This window comes from Miscanthus floridulus, chromosome 16 (assembly GCF_019320115.1).
Source record: "Miscanthus floridulus cultivar M001 chromosome 16, ASM1932011v1, whole genome shotgun sequence".
Classification (NCBI taxonomy): Eukaryota; Viridiplantae; Streptophyta; class Magnoliopsida; order Poales; family Poaceae; genus Miscanthus; species Miscanthus floridulus.
The window spans coordinates 102,188,856-102,204,287 of record NC_089595.1 but is presented as its reverse complement, the minus strand read 5'-3'; positions in this window follow the sequence as shown (position 1 = coordinate 102,204,287).

The window sequence follows — 15,432 nt, the reverse complement described above, 5'->3', positions numbered from 1 at the left end:
ATGGTGGGGGATGGAGCACAAATTATGAGGTTAGCAGTAGTCGCCAGTTCTCCATAGTTTCTAACCCTAGTACGATCTAAAGGGGCGTTGTGAATGACGGGAAACGTCATCGCCTTCGACCGCCGTCACTACACCATGCATGCACTGCTATGACACCGACGACCATGTCGCTGTGGCACCATGGCCGCAACTGTCCTAGAGCGAGGTACATCACCAAGTCCATCTAAATTAAGCATTACTCACTGATCTACGTCTAAAGTGCTATCAGTCTCTCAGCTCGATTACGACAGTTCGTCTACCGGTGCCCGCGGTGGCGCCTGGAAGACGGCGGGAGTCGCTGCCATAGTTCTCGCCGTCGCCTGGCTCTTGTAGATGTAGACATGGGGGCGGACTGTGTCGGGTGCCATGAGCTCAATGGCATTGATGATCATCGTAGTTATTACAGGATGGCGACTGCACATGTGGTTTGTATATACTAGTCCATCATGCGCACCATCACGCGCGCCGACAAATCACCCGGTTAAGGCGTAGAAAAAAATAAGTTTAATATTTGGACGGAAACAATATTAGGAGTCTAATGTAGATACGTCATGCACAAAAACCTAAAGATTGGTGCTCTTTTTATATTTAATACGGTAAGACTATTAAAAAATTAAGAGTGATCTATGCTTGGATCAGTAGAACGACAATACTGTATCTCAGTGATGTAATAACCAATCTAAAATCTTTAGCTTTGGCGTCCACATATTTCGCCCAACATGCATAGTTTTCCAAGGTTTTCTACTTTGTATTTTGGAATCAATAAATAGCAGACATATCTGACCTTGCAGAGTTTGGTGTTCCATTGCGCGCAGAGACGATAAACGCGTGGTTACATATATGTTCGGGAGATACAGGATTATAGAATGTTTGTGGCATAATGTAACTTCTGAGTTGACTCAATTCATATAGCTCGGGCTATAGAACAATGTGATGATGCAAACCTGAAACATAACATGCAACAAACAGAATCACCTTGTAAAATCATTTTGGGTACTGAACAAATTGCAGTGATGCTAAGCAGGGAGTTCAATGGAGAGGCAAATACTGGCCTCTAAATGTTGACTGTGTTCCTCATAGATCATGGGCGATCATGTAGATGCTAATCATGTTAGTAGTAAAAAAACAAAAATGATGGGAGGTTACCGCTAAAACCATGGCAACGTTTAATCACGAAATTGGTAAGCATGTGTATCAGTATAATGCAAAGTAATATCGGCGTTGGGAATCTAGGTTTTCTTTTTTGTAAACCACATATTTATATATTGTATCACCTAAAATACACATTACATAGAAATTAATAAAGAAAACTAAATTTAGGTAAATCAGCGTTACTGAATGAATAGCAAGCAATGAATTAGTGGCAGTGCATGATGCCTAAGAAATAAAGGATAATGTCACATGGCAGCACAACAGAGAAAGCTGGAAGGCAATCTTTGTGCAGCCGAATGTTGGGTACGTAGAAAATTAGCAAAACAAAAGCGCTAGCATTCATTACTGAAATACAATACTAATCGCAGCAGAATAGGCTGCACAGTTTGTGCCTGGCCCTAGGAAGGATCGAAGCCATATCTTATTTGTCCGAGCATGTAGCGCACCAAATCTAGAATAAGCGTATATACATGGCAGTTTAAAATATTCCATTTCTATTTAATGGGAATGGCATAATATAGTTTCCTTCATTGGTGGAGCAGTAAGTCTGTATAGAGTCTTGATGCAACTATATAAAGTAGAACTATATTGAAAAAGCAGTGGACATATTTGCTAGCTTAACAGAACTAAAAATGGGACTGTGGATGTATAATGAGATGTAAAGAAACAAAGAATTCTATAATCAGTAATATGGAGTTATCAGCAACCATGATATTTCATACTAAACAAATTACCATTATGGTTGATGAGCTGACTCTAATAAATTATCGAAAAATGATTATTTCCCTTAATCATAATTTACACACACTGTAAATGTATACATTTTTAGACATCATCTACAGCACTGTTGGACACAGTCACAAGCTGTAGCAAGAAGTATTTGAAAAGACTAGATGGATTAAATCGGATGGAGGAGAGATACCGGATAAATGGAGATGTACGCAACCTGCCTTGATCACACACATTCGATATGGTGCATTGTATAAGGAAAATCAACAACAAATGGTGGGTGTTCAGCCGAACCTATGAGCAAATGAGTAGTAGAGTGATCACGCCACAACAGTTGCTCTATACGATCACACCAAGGATACAAAGAAATTGCAAATTCCTTAACTCTGCGCAATAATGCTGTGGAGCATTCATGCGACACAAGGTGGAAAATTAAATAAAGCATGACAGAAACAACAATCTTAGAACCCAGGTGGTAACAAAACCCTACAAAGGTAACCTAGCAAAAGGAAAAAAATTGCAATCAGGAGGGTCTTTGGAGCAGGAATATTTTGCTAAAAGCGGTTAACCTGAACCTGTAAATATTTTGATAGCATGACTGCATGAGTAGCAGCAGAGGGAGTTTAGTGCAGCAAAGTAGATTACATCATAATCATAATTATGCAGTATGAATGGGCAGGAAAACGAAAATGCATTGAATGGGGCACTGCTTGGGGCCAACCGTGTATGAACAAATCAAATTATTAAGTTTCATCGAGCTTTGTTCTATCATCAGAATCAAACACATACATGATATGAAGGCCAATTTTTTTGTAAGCTAAGAAATAGTTGTTGTAATAGAAACATATGTAACCTCTGAAACATCACTGATCAACGGAAGGTATACAAAAAAAGGTCATATTCATATCCCATAAATAGATACCAGAAAGGAACAAGGAAAAAATGGATGAACATACCATGGCCTTGTGACTAGCCAGCTGTCAATTGCATTTATGGCAAAAACAACTTACATGGGAGAAATCAGCTTAAATGAGAGGAGCAACCTAATGTACCTTGAAGAAGAGGGTGAGGAGATTAATCCAAGAAGCATCTAAAAGTAGTAGGTATTGACTGGGTTATCAAAGGGAAAAATAGTGGAGCGATTAATCCTGCTGAATTGACAAAGCCCAACCAACACAGTAATGATCCTATGAAGAGATGCAGTTGTAAAAAATCAATAAGATGAAATAAGCTGGGGAAAACATTAGAATACAGAGACCAGATCATTTCATCTGGTCTCTATATTCGTAATGCTCGGATCACTGTACTCTAATGATCATGTGGTCACTATCAAGGTACACTTTGTCATTAACAAGGCACAGACCAAAGATCATGAAGCATTACGGATCCGGCTCAGTACGGGCCACCCTGCCACGGGAAAAGAATATAGCTTGACAAAGTGTACCTTGATAATGACTCAACCAGCGTCAACACACAATCACTGCAAATGACATGAGCCTATAGCAAGGACTCTCATCATGGATCTATATTGAGTCAAACATCTTTTTTTGGTTGCATCTAACGCTGGCCAGCCAGATTAGGCATACAAAGAAGCAGTTATTTCCTGTAAAATATCGGCGGTAAGCTGCAGGGATAAATTGATAAGGTGATCACTTCGCTAAAAGGCACCATAGGCAGCAAGGCATAAGCCTATATCGCTAAGCTGAACGCTTTTTAGAAGCTATTATTAGAAAGTAAAGCAAACCATGAGGCACTACATTGCTGCTGCAACTTATATACATACAAACGGCATAACAACTAATATTAGCTTAGTGGTACCCCAAAAAAATATAGAGGTAATTCTTGATGGTGCTACAATGTTATCTGGCGAGTTGACCTACCATTTATCTTTTCATAAAATCACATGATCCACATATGAACACACCTATAAGAGATAGAACTCAGCTATGCAGCACATGATCCACATATGAACACACAAGAAGTTTAGGCCGGCACCATCTCTTATATGAGAAGGTGGCGCTAAAAGCACAGGCTTTGGAAACACCTCCTGTTGGTGGCGTCATATAATTAAACGCACACAATAGGATCAGTCTAGGATTGGATTTAGACATATGAAACTAACAGAGATCATTATCCATGTAAATAGGACAAGGTTCTATTTTAGGGCTGAGCAAATTCAGGCAGCGTGGGAAGGGGGCTGAGCAAAAAATCCTCTTTATCTCCTTTCCTACCTTGCCGGCCATCGGTGGAGGCCATGCAGCCGGATCTAGTGGAGACGGGGAGGACTCGCGCTGGATCCGGCTGCTGGCCGTAGATCCACCGCCTCCGTTGCCTACGCGAGCTGGACGCCATGCTCCAGCTTCAGATCTGCTGTCGGGATGGGCCCCGCGGGCGGCGGCTCTAGATCCACCGCTGAGGTTGTTGACGTGACCTCTCCGTCGTCATCGACGGCCAGCACGGAGGTTCCTCCACCGCTAGAGCCCTCTGACGCGTCAATGGCTCCGCTGGCTGGCCGCGCGGCCGTGGGGACAACCGGCGACGGAGGGGCGAAACCCTAGGCCGCACGACCCGCTGCCTTGCGTCGCGACGAGGAAGCGGCGTGGGGTTGGTGGTGGTGGAGGAGGAGGAGGAGGAGGAGGAGGAGGGAGGCCGCCGCCGCGTGGAGGCCCGGCAACCGCCGATGCCGTCCCGCGCCATCGCCTGAGCCGCGCTGCGCGTGGGGAGCGGCGAGCGTCGCGGAGAGGTGAAAGGAGACAGGGTTCGGTTTCTTTCTTCTGACATATTCCAAGGAGGGAACTGTAGACGCCGGTGGGAACAACGAGGACTGTCGATCGAAGAATCCAACGACTGAAGTAATTTGGGCGACGTGGACGATCTGAGGAGCGGCCAAAGCTCCATGCTTTGATAAGAGGAAATAAGTTCAAACACGAATGTGCAGGGCCATCCTTGTGTATATGGCAGACAATGAAACAAGTCGTGTCATATTGCTCATTAGTGCTATTATTATTTTTTGTTGATGAACTACGGAAGTATCGAGTACTTACTGTAGCAATCGGCACGATGCGTCTGCTAATATTTACTGAAATTGATCATACTACGCAATAATGCAAACCACGAGTGCTCGAAAACCAGCACTAGGCGCTACCGTGGACTAGTTGCTGTAGTTGACAGCTTTGTTAACTTCTGCTGGCTTTGCTAATTGTTAGTAGCGAGTTAATAAAAGATTAGAAGGGGAGTACGTACTTGAGGAATATTAAGCGCGTGTTTAGTTTGGTGAATTTGGGAATTTAGGCTACTGTAGTACTTTCGTTTTTATTTGACAATTAATGTTCAATCATGTACTAATTAGGCTCAAAATGTTCGTCTCGTAATTTTCAACCAAACTGTACAATTAGTTTTTTTCTGTCTATATTTAATGCTTCATGCACGTATCGCAAGATTCAATATGATAAGTACTGTAACACTTTTTGAGAATTTAGAGTTGGAACTAAACACGTGCTAAGGTGATGAGCACGTGGCTAATTGCAGAAGAACGACACAGCGCATGTACTGTACGCACACCTCGCCGAGTCCAGCAAAGCTAAGCTGTAAACCACGCAGCTCAGTTGTCAGTTCGAATCGAACAAGAAAAAATCGAAGCCGAATTCTTCAAAAAAAAAAAAAAAAAAATCGAAGCCGAAGTACTGGACTTGTCCACGCGTCTTCCAATTGAAAAAGCGAAATCGAAACCGAACTTGTCCACGCGTCTCCGTAGACATATATAGGCGCATAGCCGCGTAGCGCACTAGCGCCACGGCCACGGTGCCATAAAATTGATGCCTAAACGCATTTTCAAAACTTTCTGCAACAAAAACATAAGATACAAACAACACAAATGCATATAATGAATGCATCCAGATGCAAACAACACACAGTTCCATTTATTATTATTTTTACTATTTCTCTAGAACCAAATATTTTTTTTAAAGCTTCTAGAGATATTTTCATGAGCTCTAAATATTTACTTGTGTATTTTGTTCCAATCTATCTCTTGAATTTTTTTTATAAGCATAGAGGCATTTTTCGTAGGTTTAAAAAGTATTTACTAGATTTTTACTAACTAAAAAGGAATGAAACCGCATTCAAACTATTTTAATCCAGGTGTGGAGGTAATTTAAATGGTTTCTAAGCTCATGGAGTAAGATGTTTGGTTTTGAAGTCAAGATAAAAATCGGGCCACGATGATAATTCAGAGATAAAATGAATATTTCCGTTTTATTGTGCCGCATTGGGTTGGCCCACCCGCGCTCCGATGAGGCGACGAGGGAGAGGCACGATCAGGTGGTATTCACTCGTGCGGCCCAACTCCGAATTTCTAGCCCAGTACGACCTTTCCCAGCCCAATCGAGGAGTGGAGCATCACGTGGCCCTACCGCGTGCAGGCCCTGAATGTGCTACCTCTGCCTGGGCTCGATTTGCTCTTCGGACCTGCAAAAGCTCCTGGAATCTCGTGAGATTCCAACTGCAGAATCCCGGAACCGCCTATACGGCGACCTGTACATACTCGTACTCGTACTCCCAGTCCCAGCGCTGCTCAGCGACGTCAGTTCAAGCACAGCTATAACGTCAGCACGACTTATAGACCAAACGAACGTAGCGTTAAAAGTCGTCTAGGAAGCGGCAGGTCCCTCCACTAATATAGATAGGAGTAAGTCAAGAAGACTGCCTCCTACCCTAATGTGAACGATTGTGTTCATATTCGTCGGGAAAGAAGAAAAAGAAGAAAACTATGCATCGGAGGGTTGCGGCCAAAATGAGACGCGATCTTTGCTAGGACGATACGGCAGCCGAATATATATATATATATATATATATATATATATATATATATATATATATATATATATATATAGAGAGAGAGAGAGAGAGAGAGAGAGAGAGAGAGAGAGAGAGAATTATTATAGATAGATGTTCATCTCTTTTTCTCCTGGAGCTGGAGGATCTTTTCTCAAAAGTCACGGCTAATAGTAATAGTAATGCAAATCGCGTGCCAGGCGCTCGCCACTTGCGTCTCCCCGTTACTAATTGGTGACACAATATAAGTTGGACAGAGAGACTTGAGACTTGTACTAGTATCGAATTGTCAAATTATGATTTGGGAACGACGAACGACGACGTCTGCCAAGTTTGACGAACGACGACGTCTCTCGCCTCACCTGTGGCTGTGGCTGTCCTGCCGCAACAGCCAAAAAGACGCCTCTCCCTGCTGGCCTCGTCACGAGCGCTTTCCCAATCTCCACCTCGACGCACCGCGCTGCCACCGCATCGGCGACGGCGATGAGAGACGGGACGAGGCTGCTCTGCGCGCTAGCGCTGGCGCTGCTCTGCGTGGCCACCCACTTCCAGGGCGCATCCTGCAAAGGAGGACGAGGCGGTGGTGGCGGCGGCGGCGGCGGGTCAGGAGGAGGTGGCGGCGGCGGGTCGGGAAGAGGCCGCTCCGGCTCCGGCCGCCCGTTCCTCGGCGGGGTCGGTGCTGGCGCCGCCGCCGGCGTCGGCGCGAGGACGGCCTCGGGAGGATCGCACGGCCACCGCAGCGCCGCAGTGGGTGGCGCGGGCGGGCCTGGCGTGTGGAGGGTGGCCGGAGCCGGCGCCGCCCTCACCGCCGCGGCGCTCGCCTGGTTCTGAGCGTCGCGCGTGTTGGAGGCGCAATCCAAGGTTAGACGGGCGGTTGGTAGCACTAGTAGTTTAGTGGTAGCAGTAGCAGATCGATGGAGGCACGCATGTGTGAGTATCACGCCGTTCTGGGATCTGAACTGAAGTTTGTGATTATCTTGTGCAGTAGCAGTAGAGTTTTAGGGATTAGCTAGCTGTGCGGTGCAATAGGGCGAGTTTAAGAGTAATTCCCACCACGTATGAATAAGCAGAGGAGTTCAACTTCAAGGTTTGCGTGCGTGATTGTGTGGTTCATTCAAATCTATCTGCAAGAGTTTTTGGGAACTTCCGGGTTGTGACTTTGTAGAACTGGGCATGTGACTTCTATTATCAGTACTAGATTCTTGGTTTGCGATGATTTGGACAAATTATGAGAACCGGAACCGTGCTGAAATCTTCAAAACAATGTTGGAAGTTCTACACTTGTTGGTTTTCTTTAAAAGGGAGAAGCAAATGTGCTGTACTTTTGGGGATTTCATTCATTTGTTTTGACTGTCTTGGCGCTGAATAATGAGCATCGAGATTTGGGATGTTTCTATGTGTAGCGTCAAGGGCAGGAGCACCACTTGCGAGCCGCCGCCTTCTGCGAAGCAACATGTGACCTCGATCGGGTACCTCAGTACTTGCGAGCCGCCGCCTTCTGGGAATTATTTTTGTTTTATTAATTTAATAACTGGTTCGAAGTGGCCTGTTTGATATGGAGCCTTGGGGTGGCCCTGCTCCCTCCGGCTGCAACCGGCCTTGTTTGATTCATTTAGCCCAACATACTGACTGGGTGCGTGCAAATCGCCCTCTCTCCTGCACCCAGAAAAATACCCCTGGGTCCGTTTCTACTCGCCTGGTTGGCTGCAGCGCGCGTGGGCGCTTGTGGGAGAGATGGGGTCACCCCCTGCTCCTTCGTCTCTCACCCACCGGCCCCACCCTTCTTCTCCGTGAATCCGACCCACCGTGCCGCCGTCGCCGCGCGGGAAGGCAGTGAGGAGGGAGATCGAGGTGGTGACGGTGAGCGGCTCGGCCATGGCGGCTTGAAGCTCCAGCGAGGACAGGGGCCGCCGCTACCACGCGGGAAGGCAATGAGGAGGGAGATCGAGGTGGTGATGGCGAGGGGGTCGGCCATGGCGGCTTGGAGCTCCGGCGAGGATAGGGGCTGCCGCGGCCGCACGGGAAGGCAGTGAGGAGGGAGACGAGGTGGTGACACCAAGCAGTTCGGCCATGGCGGCTTGGAGGTCCAGCGAGGACAAGGGCTGTCGCCGCGCGGGAAGGCAGTGAGGAGGGACATCGAGGTGGTGACGGCGAGCGGCTCAGCCATGGCGGCTTGGAGCTCCGGCGAGGACAGGGTCCGCCACCGCCGCGCGGGAAAGGCAGTGAGGAGGGAGATCGAGGTGGTGACGGCGAGTGTCTGGTTCATAAACCCGGGGTCCCTCATGGACCGGCTTCCCAGCAAAAGATCAGCCCAACAGACGACGTTGCGAACGACGCGCAACTCCTGGGTCGGCCCAAAAAACCTCACAATAGGCCAGAAGGGCGATCCTGGCCAAGGAGGAACGACGCTTGCCTCCGACTCTGGTTCGCCTCTCCGACTGGAAGGCCTGGCCGGCCCACCTCCGACTCCGGCCCGCCTCTCTGACTGGCGCTGTTGGAACTAACTGGGACCAACCGACCGGGGACGTCCGCTCGATGAGGACCCAGGAAACGAGCGGGGCAAGAAAGGCAGGGCGCTCAAATCAAACCACAGTACCAAGGACCGTACACTGTACACCTGCAGCACAGTACCGACAGGGCATGTCAGAAGGATGCCCTGCCATCTTCCACTTCCAGGCATGTCAGAGGCCCAGCAGTGTTGTGGGCGCCGACGTTTGCCCTACAGTGTTGTGGGCGCCCTCAACTCCCATACCAGGCGAACACGGTAAAAACCCCCATGCCTTTGGGCACCAACAGTATGGTAGGCGCCGACATCTGCCATACCGAAAGAAGACGACGGAACCTTCCACATACATCTGACATTAACAGTGTTGTGGCGCCTACAATCATCATTGTACCTGATGGCGTGGGCAACAAGACTTAATAGCATACATAAACCCTCCTCCTCTCACTTGTAAGGCCATCCCCTTTATCTATAAAAGGGGATGCGCTATCTCCGAATGGGAGAGATCTCTTTGGACGATTCAAACACAACTTCAAGATCAATCAGTCACAGCTCAAAACAACACACACACACGATCTGAACGACCAAGGATCCCAACGAACAACAAACGTTCGAACACTTAGCGCACAGCGGAGCTCCCATCACTCTCGGTCCTTTAGATCGGAGTCCGACCGGATCTCTTGCACCCCCATATTTCTCCCTTTCATTTGTAACCCCACAGCAAACTTCGAGCACCTAGGCTCAGGAATAAAGTCACCGACCAACTCAAACTAAGCGTATGGCACGTTGCCTGAACCAGTATAAACCCTGTGTCATTGAGTGCTAGGCCATATCCAATCACAATGTACAATAAAACTACAAATATTTACGTGTTGGTCACTTTCTGCACCGATAGTTGGCGCCATCCGTGGGAAGGACACTGTACGTTCACACTTTTGGTCATCGGATGGCCCACTTTTCCACAATCTTCGCTATGGCAGGCTCAAGCGATACGACTCGTTTTGGCTCCCTGGAGTTTCCCGCACTCCCACCTGTTGGGATGTGGGTTCCACCCATCTTCGAGCCGTCCCAGGCCTTCCGCTTCGAAAGCCTGGACTTCCGACCGGCTCGGCATGCTGCACCTCCATGAGGAGCCACTTGTTCCGGCGCCCATCGGAGTAGACGCGTCCTCCATCAGCTCTGGGACACCCGACGACTTCAACGGCGAGGCGCCTACGTTTTGTTCCGAGCATACGTTCTGCTCAAACCCCGCTGTGAGTAATGTACGTACTGTTATTTACTGTCTTTCGCTGATTCTCTAGAGGGATCCTGTTGTCCCTGCTGCGTCTGCCATGCGCCCGGTTCCCCTATGGCCTCGCGTCTCCCGTGGACGCATACGCCCGGGGGCTTCGAAGGATGCTGGCACCGCCTCCTCTCACATCCGAATTCATGGGGATGGCGAGCTATGCTCCTACCTCTTTTCATGACCTCATAGATGATAATGTTGAGAGCGACGGCTCCAGCATTGGCGATGTCATGGCACCTAGCCACCCTCTGTCTTGGGAGTGTGCTATAGCAGACGCTCCAGGACAGCCGCCGGTGGTGGCGAAGTCTCTACAGACCCTCACCCCTCTGGACCCTCGCACGGACGCCATCGTGTGTGCCTAGGCACATGGTGAGGAGCTACGACAAAGGTGGCAGAACCAGCCGCCACCTGCGCCGGCACGCTCGGCACACCACGATGTGCCCCGTGCGCGTAACCCGACGAGCGATGCCCGAGGTCGCGCCCGCCAGGTCCAGCGTAACATCATAGACGGAGAGAATGATCCCCCACAGTTCGCTTAGGTTGGCCAAAACATCGCTGCCGCAGTGATGCTTCTGTGTGGCCTTACCGAGCCGGATGACCCCTAGGAACAGGCGATCCACCGGAATCTCCGGGCACTGGTGGAGAGCACCGCCGTTCAACAGGCGAAAAGCTCCGCATCGCACCATCTACTCACGGCCTCTCTCCCCACTAGGGGAGCGGGAACACACCAGACACATCACTCCATCCGCTTGCCTCTACAGCCGCCGAGCGTGGAACATGAGGGCACAGCTGCGCCACAGCTTGACCCGGCACCCGCTCCACACTGACCGCCTGTGCATGAACGTCTCGGGCCAAACCAAGACGCTCGTAGCATCATCAGCAACCGACGTCGGGAACAGCATGATGATGACGTCCATCGGGCGGTGGTAAGAGCAAAAGACATGGGCTCCAGCCGGACCATCGAGGGGACCGGTGAAATGCACCCCAGGCGTGGTCACCGACCCAACGACCGAAGTCCCAGCCTAGATGGCCTGGGACTTTGGTCAGCACATCCAAAGAGTGTCGTTCCCACAGTGCTTCCAATCGCTGACCAACATCGCCAAATATACCAGGGAGACAAATCCCGGTATATGGCTCAAAGACTTCCGGCTCGCCTATCGAGCTGGGGGAGTGGATGATGTTCACTTCATCATTCAGTACCTCCCCATCTACGTGGGGGAACATGTTCGAGCATGGCTCGAATTCCTCCCGCATGACAGCATCCGCGACTGGGTGGACCTCAAGAGGATCTTCGTCGGGAACTTCAGGGGATGTATGTCCGCCCTAGAAACTCATAGGACCTCAAGAGTTGCCAGCATAAGCCCAGCGAGTCCCTACGGGATTACATCCATAGGTTCTCAAAGCGGTGCAACTCCCTACATGATGTCGTCGACGTGGACATCATCAGTGCATTCCTCTCTGGGACAGCCTGCGAGTCCCTGATCCACAAGCTTGATTGCCTGAAGCCCCGTACCACCTATGACCTACTCGACATCACCACGAACCACGCCTCCGGTGAGGAGGTGGTCGGAGCAGTCTTCAACGGAAGCCGAGACAATGGCAAGGCCATCAAGCACCTCTACAAGGACTGCAAGCTCCTCAAGTGTTTCCTATGACTGGCCAATGGGCCGAAAGAAGGAAAAGGCAAAGAGGCAGCAGCCAAGAGTGGAGGCATGGTGGGCAAGGATGGGGACAGCTTCCCCGACCCCAAGGAATGCATCATGATCTTCGGGGGATCCGATGTCGTCTACTCCAAGCGCTAGTACAAAGTACGCTACCAAGAGGCATGCATCACCGAAATGGCCATTCCCTCTTTCCTTCGCTGGTCGGAATCTTCGATCACCTTTGATCGGAGGGACCATCCATCGCACGTCGCCAGACTGGGATGCTACCCACTCATCATCGACCCTATCGTCCACAAGAAGCGCCTCACCAAGGTGTTGATGGAAGGAGTTAGCGGCCTCAACATCCTCTACGTCGACACCCTCGACACCATGCGCATCCCCTGGTCGGAGTTCCGCCCGGTGAGCTCCCCCTTCCACGATGTCATCCCGGGAGCGCAGGCGTACCCACTCGGGCAGATAAACCTGCACGTCATGTTTGGTGACCAAGCCAACTTCCGCTCGGAGGTACTTACCTTCGAGGTGGTGGACTTCCTCCGGTCTTACCACGCCATCTTGGGGCGCCCATGCTACGCAAAGTTCATGGCGGTGCCTAACTACACCTACCTAAAGCTGAAGATGTCAAGACCGAACGACATCATCACTATGGGTAGCACCTTCTCGCACGCCTTCACATGCGATCGCGAGCATTACGAGCTCATAACTACAATCGTCAGCTCTTCCGAGCCCCCATGGCTCGAGGAGTTGTCGACCCCAGCAGCCTCGGACTGCAACAAGCCAACCTCTCGGTCGAGGTGATCCTCTAGGTTGGAGACCTTGTGCTTTGAAGGACCCAATCAACCAAGGAGAAACACAAACTCTCTCCACCATGGGAAGGACCCTATACGGTGACCGAAGTGATCCGACCGAGAGCCTACTGACTGAAGGACGACAATGGCGACGTTCTCACCAACACTTGGAACATCGAACAATTATGTCGTTTCTTCCCTTAAAAATTTGGTCTTACCATTTTTTCACTCAATGTTCGCTCCTATAGAACATCCTGACCCAAACACTTTCGGCCCAGGTCGCTCGGGGGCTCCATGGAGGTGCGGTACCACCTCTCTTGTTGTTTACTATCATGTGGTAAATACCTTTCTACCCGAACAAATGGGTAGTCCGTTCCTTTAATTACCTTAAGTAACTTTGCTTTAAATATTCCGATCGATCGCACCCCGCCTCTACCTATGGTTATAAGTAGCTGAGCCTCGCGGGCCATGCTTGGGCTCCTAAGGTTGTAGCCTATGGGACAAATGGGCATGTGCGAAAAAGAAAGAATAATAAACAAAATTATGTTAAGGTAAAAATAAGGAACGGATGGGACAAGCTTCCCCGAACAAAGTGTTTCATCACAAAACGAAATGGGTGTATTCATGAAAATGAACTGTTCACATGGGGGCTCCCCCATGGGGACAAGCTTCCGGGTTGCCATCAACACGGCGTACAGAAGCTTCTAAACCTAGGGGTATTGAACCTTGGCATCAAAGAGTACCTCATCGATAAAGTATATCGGTTGTTGGACCTTTAGGGGGTGTCCTGGCTCCTCCCTCTCGACAATGAGGGCGGCGCTTACAACATGGTTGCTTGCCACGATGTAGAGGAGGAGGGATGCTCCCTGTTCAGGAGCGATGAGGATTGGGGCTGACGTCAGTGATACTTTGAGGCTTTCCAAAGCCTGATGTGCCTCCTCTGTCTAGATGAATGCGTGTGTCTTCTTGAGAAATTTGTAGAGAGGCATCCCCCGTTCGCTTAGTCAGGAGATGAACGTGCTCAGGGTGGCCAAACAGTCGGTGAGCCTCTGTACGCCCTTGATATGTGTATAGGGCCCATATTGAAGATGGCCATGATTTTTTCGGGTTTGGCTTTGATGCCACGCTCGGACATGATGTATCCGAGCAGCTTCGCCTTTGAAACCCTGAAAACACATTTTTCGGGATTCAATTTGACGCTGAACCTTCGGAGGTTCACGAATGTTGCGGTCAAGTTTGCGATCAGGTCACTGGCTTGAGCCATTTTCACCACTATGTCATCTACATAGACGACGATTGCTAGTTTTGGCCGCTCAACTTGGTCAGGCTGGTCGGGCAGGTCGATTTGGTTGGCAAAGCGCCGCTGCATGCACCATTGATAGGTGGCACTAGCGTTCTTCAGACTGAAAGGCATGGTTACGTAACATTACGAACCATATAGGGTGATGAATGAAGTCACGACCTAGTCGGACTCTTTCATCATGATCTGGTGGTAGCTAGAGTAGGCATTCAGAAAGGAGAGGATTTCACATCCTGAGGTGGATTCAATTATCTGGTCTATGCGTGGCAAAGGAAAATAGTCCTTTGGACATGTCTTGTTGAGGCTAGTATAATCAACACACATTCTCCATTTCCAGTCTTCTTATTAATAAGATCAGGATTGGCTAACCAGTTGAAGTGGTATACCTCTTTGATGAATCCGACTGCCATGAGTTTGGTAATCTCCTTGCCTATGGCCCTGTGCCTCTTGTTGTCAAAGTGACATAGGCATTGCTTGGTGGGCTTTGAGCCCAGGACGAGGCGTAGTGCATGATCGACGACCTCCCTTGGTATGCCTAGCATGTTAGAAGGTTTCCACGCAAAGACATCGTGATTGTGAAAGGTCCTAATATGGCTAGAGGGGGGGTGAATAGCCTATTTAAAAATCTATAAATCAACTAGAGCAATTTGATTAGTATGACAAATAGCAAAATACAAACTTGCTCTAGCTCTATAAGGGTTGCAAGCCACCTATATAACAATTTTAGTTGTAATGATTACTAGGCACACAACTTGCAATGTTACTACTCACTAAGGGCTCTCAATCTTGCTACTCTAAAGAGCTCCACTAGATGAACTTAAAATAACAAAGCAAGCTCTCAATTCTAATTACACTAAAGAGCTTGCCAGGACTAGTTTGCAAGAATATAAATGAGTGAGTAGGGTGATTATACCGCCGTATAGAGGAGTGAACCAATCATAAGATGAATATTAAATTAATCACTGGGAGAATACCAAATGGCAAGAGATAACCAATTTTCTTCCAAGGATCACGTGCTTGCCAACACGCTACGTCCTCGTTGTGTTGACCAACACTTGGTGGTTCAGTGGCTAAGAGGTGTTGCACAAACCTCATCCACACAATTTAGACACTGCAAGAGCCTATCCACAAGTGAGGTAACT